Source organism: Toxotes jaculatrix, chromosome 20, assembly GCF_017976425.1.
Source record: "Toxotes jaculatrix isolate fToxJac2 chromosome 20, fToxJac2.pri, whole genome shotgun sequence".
Taxonomy (NCBI): domain Eukaryota; kingdom Metazoa; phylum Chordata; class Actinopteri; family Toxotidae; genus Toxotes; species Toxotes jaculatrix.
This window is the reverse complement of record NC_054413.1, coordinates 16,634,652-16,651,368: the sequence shown is the minus strand read 5'-3', so window position 1 is coordinate 16,651,368 and position 16,717 is coordinate 16,634,652. Positions and strand designations below refer to the sequence as shown.

Here is a 16,717-nt window from a genome sequence, read left to right as displayed (position 1 = left end):
CACAACTGCTCGTACCTGGACTTGTTAGGTGTTATTGTCTCAGATGCTATAGCTACTAAGCCTATATGAGACGGTAAATGACAGATCCAGAGATCCCAGTGTACGAAATGTCTGGAATAAACACAGTCCGAACTTTCCTTTTTCCTTTTCATCTTTACCTTTCAAGGATCTTCAGTTATTGAAGCAGGAATCTTTCACATCAGTTTACAAAAATTCTCCATGACACCAACATTTTTGGAAACACTGTACCATCGAGACGATTTTAAAAAAAAGACGGTCTACAATATTAACTGACCTCTATCTTAGAAAATGTTTCCTTCAGCCATTATTATTTAGGGTACAGGCAAATGGCCAACTAGTCCTCCAAAACATGCTGTTTGTCCATGCTCTCTAGAAAGAAACATTAAGCATTTTCTGATCTGATGCCATACTCAGGATAGGACAACATAATTTGTCCATGGCTTCCAAAAACCACTTCAAATCACTGTTGTCAAACTTAATCTTTGTGATTTGACAATGCTATGGTTAAGATTTGGTTAGGTTTAGGCATAGAAACAGCTTGCCCTCTGTTAAGGTTAGGGGAACTTGGTCGTCACTGTTACAATAGCCATGGGTTGTCAGGGCACTGGCTGAAAAAACTGATGCTGTCTTCTTGTGAGGACAGTCTCCAACCATTATTTTACAAGCCTGTCAATGACCATATTTCAACATATAGTAATGGTATTCCACATTTAAATGCAGTCATCGAAAGGCTTTTGAAACACCACCTACAAACATGAAAAAAGTTCACTTTTTGACTAAATTAAACCCGGCTTCAGTCTAGTTGTCTTTTAACTTGCTAATTGAGAAAAATCCTTGCAGGGCTGTCAAATTCCTTTACACGTAGACTGAATCCTCCTTTATAGTTTCTGTCTGTCTGTGTCCGCCCACTCATCCTAAGTGTCTGTCTATCAGTTTCCTGTAAATCGCTGAGGATAACAGCTTTCGCCAAATGTCTAAAATGCTAATGTATCTTTTTGTCCATTTAAGTGACCTGTACAGTCGCACGTTCTGCTCCCCACACACACTCACTATTGCTGACTAATGCTGATAAGTGGCCCAGCTGACATTGCTTGTTTGGCTCTTGCCTCTAATTAAAAAACATCCGGGTGTCTGATTTTCCTCCACTTCTTCCCCAACTGGCTGATCCATACGGAATTCCTGCAAGATTAAAAATGTTAAGTGGTTGGCTTCAGGCAGCCGCAGAGCCCGCATCACTTCTAGTGGTGTGGTTTCATAAAAGTAATTCAGTTATTGATTCACCAGTCAAAAGTGATATGTGTTGGAGACTTGAGGGCTCTGGCAAGGTTGATCTATAGACGAGGTGAAGCTAAAAGAGACACGAGTGGGCGATGCAGAGAGAAGCAGATGGGAAAGAGGAGGGGAGGGAAGTTCAAATAATTAAGTCACGGGTGTCACGTTGACGGCTTGGCCTAGATGTGACGTGACAGTTGCTTCATTTTCAGAAAAAAAATATGTTGTCATCTCCTTAAACATGAATATCTAATCATTTTTACAGATACAGACAGAACTGACACCACTGAACAATCTTATCTCTCAGATTTGAGATGTGACAGGGTTGTTTTGAGAAGGGGGAAAAAAAAAAGAACGTTTTACCATGAACTAACTGCCAAATATGAACTTCTAACCTGTAAAGAGTGTTTCAAATCAAGAGAGACTTTGTTTCTGCATTCAAAGCACTATCAATCAAACACTGATCAAACTTTGATGTAGTCTCCACTTGAGACTAATGTAACCATAAACACCCATGGGAATCCAGAGCCTTGATGCTGATCAGCAGACAAACAGCCGATGGAGGTAATAATAAGTGCATTGATTTGTGACTGGATGACAGAGAAACCTTTCAAGTAACTTAACACTGAACTTTTTTTTTTTTTTAGTTCATTTACTACTATAAACTGACACTGTCATCCCAGTGTGTACTGTTCATTACAAGAGTAGTCTTTTGCCCCTTTTTACCCAAGAGATGTTATGACAATGCCTTTCATTTGGGAAGCAAAGAGGACACGCTAGATTTTCACATATCAAAGGTTTACATTTAAAAAGTAAGAAAAAAAGTATTGGTGAGCCAGCAGTTCCACCAAAGGGACATTTCCTATCTAAACACATGGTTTATTTTCAGTTACTGTTTGAGGCCTGAGGGCTACAGAGTTAAAACAGTACAATGCTGCTTAAAAATCAATGTATCAGTATAACAAATCAATAGTGTCCATATCAATATATCATATCTGTTATAGAGTCTTGCAAAGCGAAGCCAGCAAACCAGTTCAAACCACATTCTTCTTAGGCGTCAGTGAAGGTGGAGACTCGAGACACTGCTTTGTGTCCATGGGTGAAAAAGTGTGAGTCAAATGCAAGCTGTCATGTGGCCATAATAAACACTGAAGAGCTATGTCACCACTGGAAATAATACCTATTCTCAAAAGTAAGCCCTCTGGTGGAAAGTTCAGTTATTATTTTTTTTTTTTTTTTTTAAATAGGTGCCCCGATTTAAAAGACTGTAGGATTCCATATCACTCCAAAAGGGAAAACCTACATCAACCAGAATCCCTTGCAAATCCCAGGGCACTCTCCTTTTATGGGGCATGTTTGACAAGGGCTTCTTCTGGAGGGTGTGTGTGTGTGTGTGTGTACGAATGACAAGCGACAAATTCTTTTCCTCAGAACAGCAGAGACTAGTTAATACTGACCCGTATTGACTGGCTGTTTACCCAGCCTTTGGTTCGTGTACAGTTTAGTTTTTTTTTTTTTCCCAACTGTCAAGGTGTCTAGTTACATTGTGCTGACGTGTGAGAATCACAAGAACAAACAGCCTGCTGGGGCGTGAGCTATCAACAATTTCAAATAAAGCTTACTGAGCCTTTTGGTGCACTTTGAGTCATTCGGTGGACATTTGCAGAGATATTTCAATACAGGAGGCGCCCTTGGTCTTTAAAACTAGTGCTAGTATGAGACTGCAGTTCTATGAATTCTGAATGGACAGCTAGACGTATTCTTGGTATTAATGTGGCTTGTGTCAACAGGAAAAGACAGAAGAAAGATGGAGCAACAATCTGACAGAGCTGCGAAGGGGGTGGGAATGTCAGCGATCGTGGGGTCAGGCAGGAAAATGTGAAGGGAATGTCTGCAAGCTAAAAAAGAAAAAAAAAAAAAAACTCAGCGTACTGAATGATGCAAGCCCAAATGGATGGATGGATGGAAGTCGGTGAAAAGTCAGTAAAGGAAAAAAAAATAAGAAGAAATATTTACAGATCGAAATGTCAGGAGGGCTTCCAACTGTGACACCAGCCGCATCCATCGACCCGGCTTCTCTGGGTAAGAGTCAGTATGTTTGCAGCTCCATTTCCTGATAAGCCTGATCCTGTGCTGTGTGTGACTGACATCCAAACGTGAGACAGGGTTCTGTGTTGGGATTATTGATCACGCATGTCTGATAAACAATTGCCAGAGTCTGGATCTATAGCGTAGGGCTCTACACAGCTGCATAACAGCCTTTGAAACACTTTTTTGCCTATCACAGCGCAATGGTTTTTACTCTGTGCAAAGCAAAATCTCAGATACAGAAACATGCCTGAACAATAGAGAGAATTAATATAATGCAAATTTGTAGTGTTTAGAAGTTGTTTTGTTCATCCTCGTGTTGCAGGAAGACATTGTGGGTCAACGCTGCCAGCGTCTCCTGCTGTTACGAGTCATGTGGTGATGAATGTGTGTCAAATATTGGATCAAATATTGAAATCTCTTCTTGGGTGGAAGTTAGAGGAAGGGTGGGATAGAAAACCAAAACCTTTTTTTATTTTTGGTACATTTTCAATTTTCAGCAGACACGGTGCAGCTATGTGCAGCTGGTGCCAAAATAAAGATAATTTATGGTTTGTTTTGATGATTCATTTTTTATATCTTCTAGTTACAGAAGCAATAAATCCCAATTTAATGTATCAAAATTGGCCAGTCCAAGCAACAATGAGCCCAACAGTAGAGAAAGCTTTGAAAAAGCACACCTTAAGCCTCCCTTAATAACCGTGCTCCTGCTTACACAACACAAAAAGAACAGCTTCTCTGCTCTGTATCTTGTTGCATTAATCAGCTAAAGTAAAATTATAACACACTCTGCCAGTCCTTCCTGTTTGATTTTCAGCTCAGGGGTCATGCTGGACATCTCAGCTGGTCAAGAGTGTTTATATCATGCAGATTCACTCGAGTGCACACAGACAGAAAAGACAATCAGTAATTGTTGCCTCTCTCACAGCCGGTCTCTCTTTTAAATTTGGCATCTGGTGCTCTTTTCCCTTAGTGCACACATCAGTACACAGGCAGCAAACTGCTGTGTCAAGCTCGGTCTGACACGGTGAAGTCATGTGTAAAAAGTGTTTCCTCTTGCGATTGTTTAAACACTTAAGTGCTAAACTCCCCCGCAACCCAAAATCCAAATTAAGAATCTAAGAGTGTGAATCCCGAATAGGATCTTTACCATGTTCACCAATATCTTGATGCTATGAAACTTATTAAAGCAGAAATGACACATTTTTCCTTTTATGCATGAACAATGTGAAGACACTGAACAGTAAATGGCAGAAACTGTATATTGAAAAACTGCATATACTGGGCACATTAATTCATAAGCTTAAGTCTACAGCTTCAACACTCTAGCAGCTCTGTGAGGCTACTTCAGCACAGCAGTTATGCTCACCATGTTCATCATCTTGCTAGCATTCGCTAATTAGCACAAAACACAAAGTACAGCCAACCAAAATATTAGGCATACTGAATTCAACGTGTACAGAGGCCTCCCTGCGCCAAAAGTTACATCTTGTTGCTGCTAAATGACAGCGGAACATTGATTTGGTACCTTTGACAGTCATATGGTGTGCTCCAAATAAAATGAAATGAAGACGCTGTGAGGAGAGCGAGTGGATGCTGGGTGTGAAGAGGTATGACGTGTTCCTCCTCTGGCTGGTATCCCAGAAAAAGAACGAAAGGAGAGAATTCATGTAGGCATTTTTATCTGAAGCGGATATCACTGGAGACAGGGGTCTGAAGAGTTGACAATTAAAACCATCCTTTTCAAAGGCACAGCTTCAATCAATGAGCGCTAATCAGAGCAGCCGGGAACCCTTCATGTCGCTCAGATCCCGCTGCCTTCGGTGCAGCAAGAGAGACTGATCTCTGTATACTGATTCCTGCCTTACCATATCTTTGGACAAATCACAGAGTAATTGCACAAGTGATAATGAACAAAGATGCCAAGCAAGAGAAAGAGAAGTGTCAAATCATTAGCGATCAGAGCATGGCTTTGGGACAGTGGCTGCTTATTAATTGTACACCCACAACCCCAGGTACATCCTCACCACCCCCCACATGGCTAATCTGATTCATCCATCTCCTCTATGTGTGAGATCCTGCTGTTCCTAACTCTATTTCATGCTGGTCCTGCCAAAAGTCTTGCCAGGTTTGACACCGTGTGTGTCTGTCTGTATACGTATGTGTCAGAGCGCGTCCTACCTCGAATCAAGGTCCTAAACACAACAACAGTTACACCTGCTTTAAAATGTCTATGTATATAATGGATGTGTGTGAGATTGAGATCTTTGCAGAGATGCAGGTTTGTGATGCTCACGACATAAAGGCTGTAATTAGAAAAATTCAACAACAATATCTCTTTGTCACAATTTACTCAAAGAGTAAAAAGAAGGATTTCACTCTGCTGGAAGTCAGCCAGCAGTCAGTGTAATGTTATTAAACAACCCAAAACAATTAGAAATACATTCAAACAAAAAAAATTCCTCTTTCTAAAGCAAAGTGGTCCATGACTAATGTGAGGTGATCAGGTGATCTAAAGAAAAACCTGCATGAAGACCTTGAGGAAGCTGCTGGAATTAGATAATTTTCTAACAAATACTGATCTGTATAAACAAAAATATACCAGTAAAAATGATAAAATCTTCAAATGCACATCATTTCAAGTCAAATTGGCGTGTTTCCTCCGCTGTCGATAAAGTCAGACTATGTACGGGACTTGTGAATTTCATTCAAACCTGAGAGAAACTTTTGAGTGTAAGAAAGGAAGTGAATGCCAAAACTATATTTTAAATGCTTGAAAAAAAAAAAAAAAATAATACTATGTTACAGCTGCTAAATTTTACCCTTTGGATTTTTGACGTTGGCCAGAGTTACAAATCGTCACACTTCACATACTGCTGGGAAAAAAAAAAAAAAAATCTGGACAAAATTGGGAGGCAGTTAAACAGCAGGTGGGTGTCGACCCGCTGACACACAGATCCTGAGAACATGATGTGAGCACCTGGTCTCACAGACATAGCGGTGAGTAACAAAAGGAACTCCCTCTAATAATGTCAAGTGGATGTAATTTCCTCTGTGATGTGGGAAGTCAGACTTTAAAGACTGAATGGATTATTAGCCTCTGAACAATCTACCATTAAATACATTCACTTAACAGCACCTATTGGACTTCCTCAGCCATCTGTGTTTGTGTGTGACATTGTCAGCGGTCAGTTCGCTCTTTTGCTGCCATGCATGCCACCAACATTGATGCATCTGTTCATATAGCATTTTATACCAACCATGAAAACTTTAAATGTATAGCAATACTAAATTAAATAACAAAAAAATGCCATTTTTATCAAATGCTCATCTTACAGGAATTAATATTTTCAGAAAATCTATCAGTACTATCAATGCCCCCTAAAAGAATTAATACAGCTCTGTCCTAACTGTCCTGACCTTCCCTGTCCTAACAAGCTGGTAACCCACCTACAAGCGTTTCATTAGTGTTGGCTCTTAAGTCTTTTAGGCTACAGCCACGCTGCAGCTGAAAGCGTCCCAGTCCCCTCACATGTGACACAGATCTGATGGATTTTAATCAGTGTGAGCAGCGAAAAGCTTCACTGAGTTGTATATGCATATATACACACACACACACACACACACACAGCACCAAATCTGATCCCCAAGGCAAGTGACCTACATGCAACTTCTATCTAAACACTCCAATCATAATTTGTCTGCATTAACATGACAATACATAATTCTTAAATCATTCACTCGAGGCACCTGGCAGCATACCTCGGCTGCTTGGCTAGGCCAGCGTTAAGGACAAGGAGACAAATCAGTGATACACAAAGTCCTTATATTCACAGACCTCCACTCACGTTGAAAACATTTCAGACAAATTTAGAGCATGGAATACAAATTCTCTTTTAGCAAATTCAAATTCAGTAGCTGCCTGCACAAATATCTGCCCATACTGTAGGTAATTTAACATTCAGTGTGAGTTCCATCATAACACTTTTTTTTTTTTTTCTGAGGCTTTTCCGCCCTGACAGGAATAAAATTCTTGGGGAAATACTGGTGTGTGCAGCAGTGAATGCATCTGTGAGCAGGAGAATTTGTGTGTATGACCATATGTGTCTACAATACAGCCAGCGTAAGGCAGTCAGCCAAGCTAAGGCAGTGCTCAGCCCACAGCAGCTGTTTGGCAAACAAGCAAAATGCCACCACGAAGCAAATAAATAATCCATGCCTTTAATTAGCACCCCTACCACCACTACCACCACTATCTCCTCCTCCTCCTCCTCCTCCTCCGCCTGATCTCTTGCCTTTTTTGATGTCAAGGGCCGGAGACAGGATTTAGTTTTCAAAGAGAATACGAGAGCTACCACCTTTGTAGTTCAAGGGTGATCATAACCCAAAGCCCTTAGCCTCTTCTGTTCAAGGGGCTGTAGCATGTTTGGATCCAACATGGAAGGAAAAACTGTCAGGGCCGTCAAGTGCTGCAGAGGCAAGGCAGGGAGGCGACAACAGCCCTGGGAAAAGACTTTGTAAATAATTTCATTTGACAGCCTTGTGAGAGACGAATGATGGTGGAAACATTTTTATTGTGACGATGACACCGTGATAGTGATGCCGCTTTATATTTGTAAGTGAAAATTGAAGGCAATTTCAGGCTTATCAGTAAAACTGAAAATGAGACAAGGTGAAATATTATTGAAGACTGAGTTGCTGCTGCAGCAAAGGTCGCAAATTAAAACAGACCAAATACACAGCAGAATATGAACATAAAACTAAATATGCACCACTTTGGGAGGTATTAAACATTTTAAAAAGTATATTTAGCGAAAAGTAAATTATGGGAGCGCTAAACTTCTCAGTTTTGATGAATTTTCATCAATACCTGGTCCTAGGAAAGTAAATTCTAAAATATTTCTCAGGGGAGTTTTACATTCTGCTGTTCAGACTGTTTCCAATCTTTTCAGACTCGGTATATTAATCGTCAAACAAAATAAAAACAACTAACAGCCTGTCAAAGAAGAAAGTGGTTCAATAGCAATTCTCAGTTGTCCGTCTCACACGTACATGGAACAGATATGCACCTATCTCAGTCAATACCGTTGTCTTAATAGCTCAGATGACAGCTTTCGTTTTGCTTGTGCTATACGCTTTCAAACACATGCCTGAACATATTTTTGTATAGTAGGGCCATACATAGGTACAGCTGATGATAACACTGTTAACATGCTGCTGCTGAACAAATATGATGTTTACCATATGCTTACTTTGGCGTAGGTTAATGTTGGATAACTGGCATTAAACACAAAGTACAGTGTAGGCTGATGAGAATGTCATTTACTTTGCAGTTATTTGGTTAGAAACCAAAGTTCTGGACAAACTGAAATTTTGACTTGATGACATTAGATGAAAAGTCAGAGGGTCACCAACGTCATTACAGTTGCTCCTACCAAATTTTATGTCACTCCACATCATTTTTATCAAGACATGTTCACTCAGAACTATAAAAGTGAACAGTGGTGGACAGGAAAAGTCAGGAGACAACCAAAGTCATCAGGATTCATCCGCTGAGAACTACGAATGTCCATACCAAATGTTTTGCCAATTCGCCAAGTAAATGTTGAGCTGTTTTACAGAATAAGTGAAAACTATGACTCCCTCCCTACAAAAGTGAGGGGATTATGTACAGTCATTTTCCATTTTCTGCTGCTTACCCTCAGTCGGGTGGCAGTGGCAGCAGGCTAAGCAAAGTAGCCCAGACATCCATCTTCCCAGCAACATTTTCCAGCTCCTTCTGGGGGACCCCGAGGCATTCCCAGGTCAGAGAAGATATATAATCTATCTAGTGTGTTCTACCCTGTGGTCTCCTATAGGTTGGACGTGCCTGGAAAAACTCCTGATCACATACCCCGAATACTTCGGGATAAGAGAACCCCTTATAAGTCCCTCAGTGGGGAAATTGCATTAAACACAAGTGCAATGGCCGGGAATCGAACCCGGGTCAACTGCTTGGAAGGCAGCTATGCTCACCACTATACCACCATTGCCACAACTTTCTTTGCAGCAGGAAACTTTTGACCGCTTGTATTCACAAAGTCATTTTTTTGGTTACGACCCAAGGCTAATGACCAAAGGTGAGGGTTGCAGCGTGTATGTACGGATAAATTAATAGTTTTGCCTTCCAGCTCTTCTTTCTGTCTGGTACAGCCCCGCACTGCTGCTGACATATCACTGGTTGCCAATCTTGTGCTCCTTTCTCCCTTCACTCATGCACTAGATCCAGAGATATTTAAACTCCTTCATTTGGGGCAGCAACTCACTCCAAACCGGTAACCCCCCTCCAGCAGCCACAACCTCAGAAAACTGCCCCAGTGAACACTGAAGGTCTGATAACATCAGCAGAAACACAAAAAAAAAAAAACTAACAAAATCAGTCGCAAGGGTCAACCCTGGCAGCGGCCCACACGAACTTGAAATGTGCTTGACTTCCTGCAAGGAATGCAGATACAGCATTCAATCCCTTTATAAGAGGACCGAATGACTCACATCAATGGCCCGAGTACTCCATACTCCTTCAGTACACCCCACAAGACTCTCCAAGGGACATGGTCTTAAGCCTTGTCCAAGTCCACACATCACAGGTAGAGTGGACAAACTTTCACAACCCCTCTAGTAACCTTGCAAGGGTGAAAAGCTGGTCCAGTGTCCCAGGATCAGGATGAAATATCACTTTGTTCCTCCTGGAGATGAGGTTCTACAATTGGCCAGAGTCTCCTTTCCAGCACTCTGGCATAAGCATTCCAGGAAGGCTGAGTATGCTAGGCTTATTCAATAATTAGAGCACAGCCCTTTTTTTTTTTTTTTTTTTTAAATGAGAACCACCATCCAGGTCTGCCAATTAACAGGCACTGTCCCCAACTTCCTTACGTCACTGAAGAGGCATGCAGCCAAGACAGCACTACAGTGTCCAGAGTCCTCAGCATCTCGGGGTGAATATCATCTACACTTGGCACCTTGCTGCTGAATAGCTTTCTTAGTACTTCAGAGACCCCTGACAGGATATGAGTGAGGTTTCCCATGAGGATATGAGGGAGGTTTCCCATCCTCTGTGGAGTTTCTCCTCAGAGGATGTGTTGATCGGGTTCAGGAGTTCTTTCCACCTCACAAATATATCCCCAGTCACAGTTCTCCTCCATAGTCTCCCTGAACTCATGATGCTTTTTCCATTAGCACTTGTTGTTTATGTTTAATGTTTAATGAGTGTGTTAAATAAAGACACAAAGTATTATAATTGTGTGTTATTAACTTAAGTGTTTGTCTATGCTAGTGATTTGATCTTTTATGATATTTTATCAATTACTGCAAAAAAAAAAAGAAAAAAACAGGTAATTCCAAAGGGATCACAAAGTATTTCTGCTGAGATATTTTACTCTACTAATACTTTTCTCTATGTGTATGCTCCTATTTGCCAGTTAACTTTGCAGATTTTTCATAAAGAAACCCCCCACCTTACAATTTGTGTATAAAACATGATACTAAGCTATAGATTTAACTATATTACATATATATGAGTATATAAAAAAAATGTTAAATGACCCATTTCAACAAACCACAACATAAAAAAAATGAGGCTTAAATGTGAATGCATAGCTAATAAACATCCAATAACAGCCTGTACACAATAATATACCTCTCTGAAAGGGGTCATTCTGCATAAGTTTTTTCTTGCTAACTCAGGTTATAATACTTTATCTTAAAATAAAATTTTGCATGTAAGCAATGTGTGATTTGTAGTTTTACTTCAGAATAGGAGTACTTTCTCCACCACTGGTTAACACTTTCTGTTTTGTTAATGTTTTTGTAATGGCCATTTGCCATTTGGCTTTTTACAGCGCTTGGGCCAGAACAACCAACATGAACTGTTGCAATATGTAAAGCCCATTGAGGCATTTTGTTGTTGCAATTGCTTCTTTTCTTTGTACACGATATATATGTAAATATATGTCATATATATGTAAATGTGTGTATAAAAATATTGTTATGCAAACATAAAGATGTGTCAATATGGATGCAGTGGAGACAAAGAGCATAAAAAAGATTCTGCAATTCAGTATGTATGCTTAAATAAAATGGTGAAACCCTGTTGAATGTATATAAAATATATCGATGGCAGATATATAGTGACTGAAGAAAGCATAGATGTCAGATTTACAGTATCATACATTAGGTGAAAATGTAAAACTGGTCATATTACTAAATTGTAAGGTTAAATTTGAAATATACAAATAAAGTCAGAATATCCTATAAACTCCATTAAAAGCGTCATTTGCAGATTGTTCATCGTCATTCAATGAGAAGTTCTTATACTTTTCGTTAGTTAAGGTCAAATACTGAACTTTTGATTGGCAGACATCCGTAAGTGAGGCAAATTCCTCCATCAGGCATGGCTGCAGATTCCAAATTGACACAGCCTCCAGACAGTAAGTTCATCATTTGATCATTTGAATTTAACAGACTGCTCCTGTCTGCACTTGTGTGAGATTTTATTCTTCAATTCCATTCATGAATCGCCCCATTAACTGTAATTTATTTCTAAAAATGACATTAAAAAGATATACTTTCCCAAGACACAGTACACTTGTAAGTGTGTCTATAAAAATTTTAAAATGCAACCCTTTTAAGAACAAGAAGGACAAAATCAAGTCAGTGTCACACATCTCAGAGAGATCACTGTCTACATAAGAAATGATGAGGCCTTTTATGGAGCACTACAGAGCCTTCCACATCTCTAAATCCCTTGTGCTGTGGGGATTTAGCTCCTTTCAGTTCAGCCACAGGTCCCATACATATCCACCATCCCTACCATGGTCCATTTCTCCAGGTTTTTTTTCTATTGCTGATTTATTATTCCAACTCACCAGTGTCAACCTGTGGTTGGCTGCTCCATAGGGACCATTTGATGATCGATGGGAGCCCGGAGGTCACATGAGGCTGGGGTGCCAAAGACATGCTTGATATTCAACAGGCTTCCTGAAACCAGCTTGAAACCTCTGAAATTGTATTTAACTCAAAACAGAGGGGTGTAAAGGATTTTATGATTTATTAATTCATTCCCATCCGTCCCACTTAACATTTTTTTCTCTTTTTTGTTTCTGATCACTGTTAAGCTACTGCCCACTAAATTCAACACTGCTGAAACAGTTCTGAGTCGCACTGACATCAGTTTAAAGATCCCCTCCACTCAAAAATGTGTTTTTCTTTTTATGTCCCCTAAAATGTCTGACCATGGCTATACTGACTTGTATTCGTGCAAAGTCTTTCACTAGAGAGGTGTTTTCACATTCCTCCACTGAAGGGGGAGATGTCTGTGCTAAAATCTGAGATTCAAAAGTACCCCGTACGCAAGCTAGATTTGGTATGACACAAATTCGAAAGCCAATCGATGTATAATATGCAAATGCCAGCCGAAGAAACGGAAAATCTTCTGTGCAGAGCAGACTTGTCAGTACAGTGAGCGAGAATTTGCATTAGCATAGTGAAAGTTTTGACAGCAAACGTGGTACAGTGTGCAGATTTTGGATGTAAATCGGACCCTGGAGCTTCCTTCAAAAATCCCACTACGCTGCTAAAATGGCAGGAATTTATTTACAGACATCAGGATCACATGCCGACAAACCTGGAGGGACTGTGGATCTGCAGTGCTCATTTCTGTGAGTGCTCATTTCTGATTCTGCAAAATCAGAATTAAACCACACATTAGGATCAGCTGAAAAAACGCCTAAAAAACTGCTCCTGTTTCAATGTTTTTATGAAAAAAAAAAAGTATTAGCTATTAGTTATAATAAGCTATGCCGATATCTAAGGGCATGATGTGACTCATCTTGTCATCTAAAAACACAGGGCGACTTTCTACCACCAATACTTTCGCAAAGTACATTCTTTATAGTGAAAAAGTGATTAATTGTCTATTCTTCATTATAGCATTCAGTTTCCATAAATGTCTTTTCAAGTATATTACTCTACAGGTAGCTGACTGCTTTATTTGGTACAGTCCTATTGATATACTTATAAACAGAATGCATTATACCAACTTAAAACACATTATATGCAAATAGAACAATCCCTTGGAAAGCTGCTCGGCCTCCGCCTCTACCAGATTGATGCCTGGCTGAGACAGAACATGAGGAGGAGTCTGTGATTGATCCTCCTGGCCATGGAGGAATCCAGCACTGCCAAGTATGTTTTGCACTATATTAGCTACAAGCACTATCACTTATGTTTTCCAGCCAACACCAACATACACAACTACTGTGAGATGAAAGTTGCCTCTTGTATATAGTGTGCATTTAACTTATGAAGATGGTCACTCTAGTTCACTCTGAGCCTATCTCATAACATTATGAAATATACAACTTTGGTGGCATTAGAGTCAGATTTGGAAACTCTTATATTATTTGGGTTTCAGATGTTGGAGAATTGTGAAACTGGCTGATTTATTGTAGTGAAGAGAAAATGACACATCCATATTACAGATAAAAAAATTCATACGAGATAAATTGCCGGCAAACCTTTTCCGTAGACTTACAAATCATGTCTCCTGCACCTATCAATAATGACACTTTTGTGTCCTTCGCTCTCTCTTATCTGTTGTAAATTGCTTTTTTTGCTTTTGCTTTCTCTACAGATCCCCCAGTATACCACAAAAAGATGTCTCCGAGTACACTTTGTAGGAAAGCTGTTTGCGGAAACCTTTTTGCTCTTTGCCCCTCCTGTCACCATGCATTTAGAGTAAAGATCATTATTAAAGAGACTATTTTTTTAATCAAGTAAGAATGCCAAACATGTCGCCTCAGTCAGAAGTGGTGTAGCCAGTCAGAAAAGGGAAGCGTGGCAGCAACCAACCACTACCTGCCTGCAGAAGTCAAAAAGTAAGGCACGAAAACTGTTTTATATCACTGAATTAAGCTGTCATATTGCCACAAACAAAAAAATGATGATGTCCAAGGTTGAAATTATAAAAAGAATACAATATTCACTATATATGTCATAGGGAGGACCAGTGTCTATACAATAAAGAAAGCAAAGGTCATCAGCAAAAATGTATACTACAGAAATATCTACACAACATGGAAGACACGCAAGGGTGAGCTGCTTTGCTTCAGAAAGAGGAGGCGTTTTAGGAGGAGTCATAAGAGCAGATTGTCCAGGCCTTCGGCACCAAGTACGGGTCCAGCAAAATGACAGACATGACTCAACCCATTCCACTATGTCTAGGAATGTCTCGGAATTGTCCAGTGTACAACAGGATTTTTCTGCATTTGAAATATGAATAGACTTAAGTTACTGTTTTTTTCTAATGTTTTACGCTTCAAAATAGCTGTCTTATTTATTATAATTCGAGACAAAACACAAGAACCTGTAATCTGATCTCAGGGAATAGGTTTGGACAGACAGAGCACTTGCATAATTTTGGTCAGTGAAGGAGTTCTGTGTTTCTGTTTCTCTCTTGGGTGTCTTTCACAGAGCAACGAAGTAGGCGGCAGTAGCCTACACATATGGAGAGAGCAGGACTCATCCATAGCCTGTACTTTTTAAAGATCTCTGGTTTGAAGGCTCTGTATGGCCACCCTCAGATTCAAAACTCAAGAAATAGCAAGCACTTCTATGATGTGTTACATGTCGCCAAAAGTACAATATTAGCTATTTTTTAATTAAATTCTTGATGTTTTGTGATAATAATAATTCACCCCCAGCTGTTCTCACTTGTGACTCTTCATTTATATTACAGGTGTCTCAAAGAAACCAGGGGCACTGTCAAAGGAGCGTGACTGTGGCAAGGTGAAAAAGTGGCAGTAAAGTATAATGAATCGCATGTACTGGTCTGCCACCACCTCTGCTGCAGGACAGGAGGCTGAGGACATCTCTGATAAATCACGTCCAGAATGTCCACAGCCACAGATCTATCCCGTTTCCACAATGTCAACATGCTGCACGGACTGGTGTTCAGTCTTTCAAGTGGTTCAAGTCTGATAAGACTGCATAAATCTTTGCATATATTACATACCTTATACTCCTCACTGTGGGACTTCTTTGCCATTAAAAAAAAAAACATTTTAGCTGTAATGTGAATATGATGAGTGTATATTTTGTCATGCTAAAAGCAAGTGAATTAGTTGTCGTGTTAATTCTTTTCAGGGACAAAAGTTACTGGCAAACATCTGCTGAAGGAAATCTCAGCTCCCACCACCGAGCCTTTCCACAGCCTTATACTGAACTTTGCTCCCAACAGGATGCTGTGCAGGCAATTACTGTTCAATATCTAATGTACTTACATGAAATAGAAGATTACCCCTGTGAAGAGAACTTCATTAATGGTTAAAACTATCCTCTTGTTATTCCAGGCAGTTCCTTAGCAGCTCTACCTTTCAATGAAAATTCTACTTTCCCGATAGCAAGAAGAAGAAGCAGTAAAAAAGGAAACCACCACATGGTAAATAAGTTGTATTATTTCTATTTGGTAAATTAAATCAAATCCACTCTGGCTTTACAGGATATCTTGGCATTTTTTTAAAATATGTCTTAAAACAATAATCACATGACCACATGTACTTTTAAATTTAGAGTTATTAGTCGCCGAAACTGGTTTTCCTCTCCCTGCTGGCTGCAAAGAGATTCTCTCTTAAAGCAATATCAGTACAATAGATGGGAATTTTTTTTGTTTTGTTTTTGTCAGATAAGAGAAATCCAGAACAGCAGAGACATGGCCGTTGTTGTGCCAAAGTATTAACACTGTTTACAGCAGGTAAATAAGGAGGCAGTGTTACGTTGCATCAAGAGCAAACCGCATCAACAAGAAAGAGATTATATACTATATTATTCTATACTTATATATAACCTCCAGTCTAGAGTTTACCTTACTTAAATTCATCTCTGCATGCTCAGCCCTGTGTCACCATCAGTCCAAATGATCACTTGTTTCCAATTTTTGCGTTCTCTCGCTGGTAAAAGCTGGATTAGTATGACTTTCTTGGTGAAGTATTCATTTTAAGCTCTAAGTAACGAAGGTCGCTCCTTGATCAAAAGAACGGCACAGTAAAAACAAATTTAAAACAGCAGCTAGGCTAAATGAGGAAACGTTGTGTTTTGCAACAGCAAACAGAATAAATAGCAAATTAATCTGGGAGAAGATCAGAAGAGCAGAGAGATGTCCTACTAAAATGTGATAAAGCATACTTATAAAACCGGAGAAATTAGGAATAACAGCCTGTTTCGAACTAGGCCTGGTCTGCACAAGGCCTGGTTCCCTCTGTAGCTGAGGTTAATGAAGTGCCATGTCTTTATTTGAGAACAC

The 16,717-nt window shown here is 39.7% G+C and overlaps 1 non-coding gene across 1 annotated transcript; it reads right to left on the bottom strand.

Annotated features, from left to right (window-relative positions):
• Positions 1 to 9,341: 9,341 nt before the first annotated feature.
• Positions 9,342 to 9,413, bottom strand: trnag-ucc. The gene has a single exon. It is a non-coding gene; the product is annotated as a tRNA-Gly (tRNA).
• Positions 9,414 to 16,717: the final 7,304 nt, after the last annotated feature.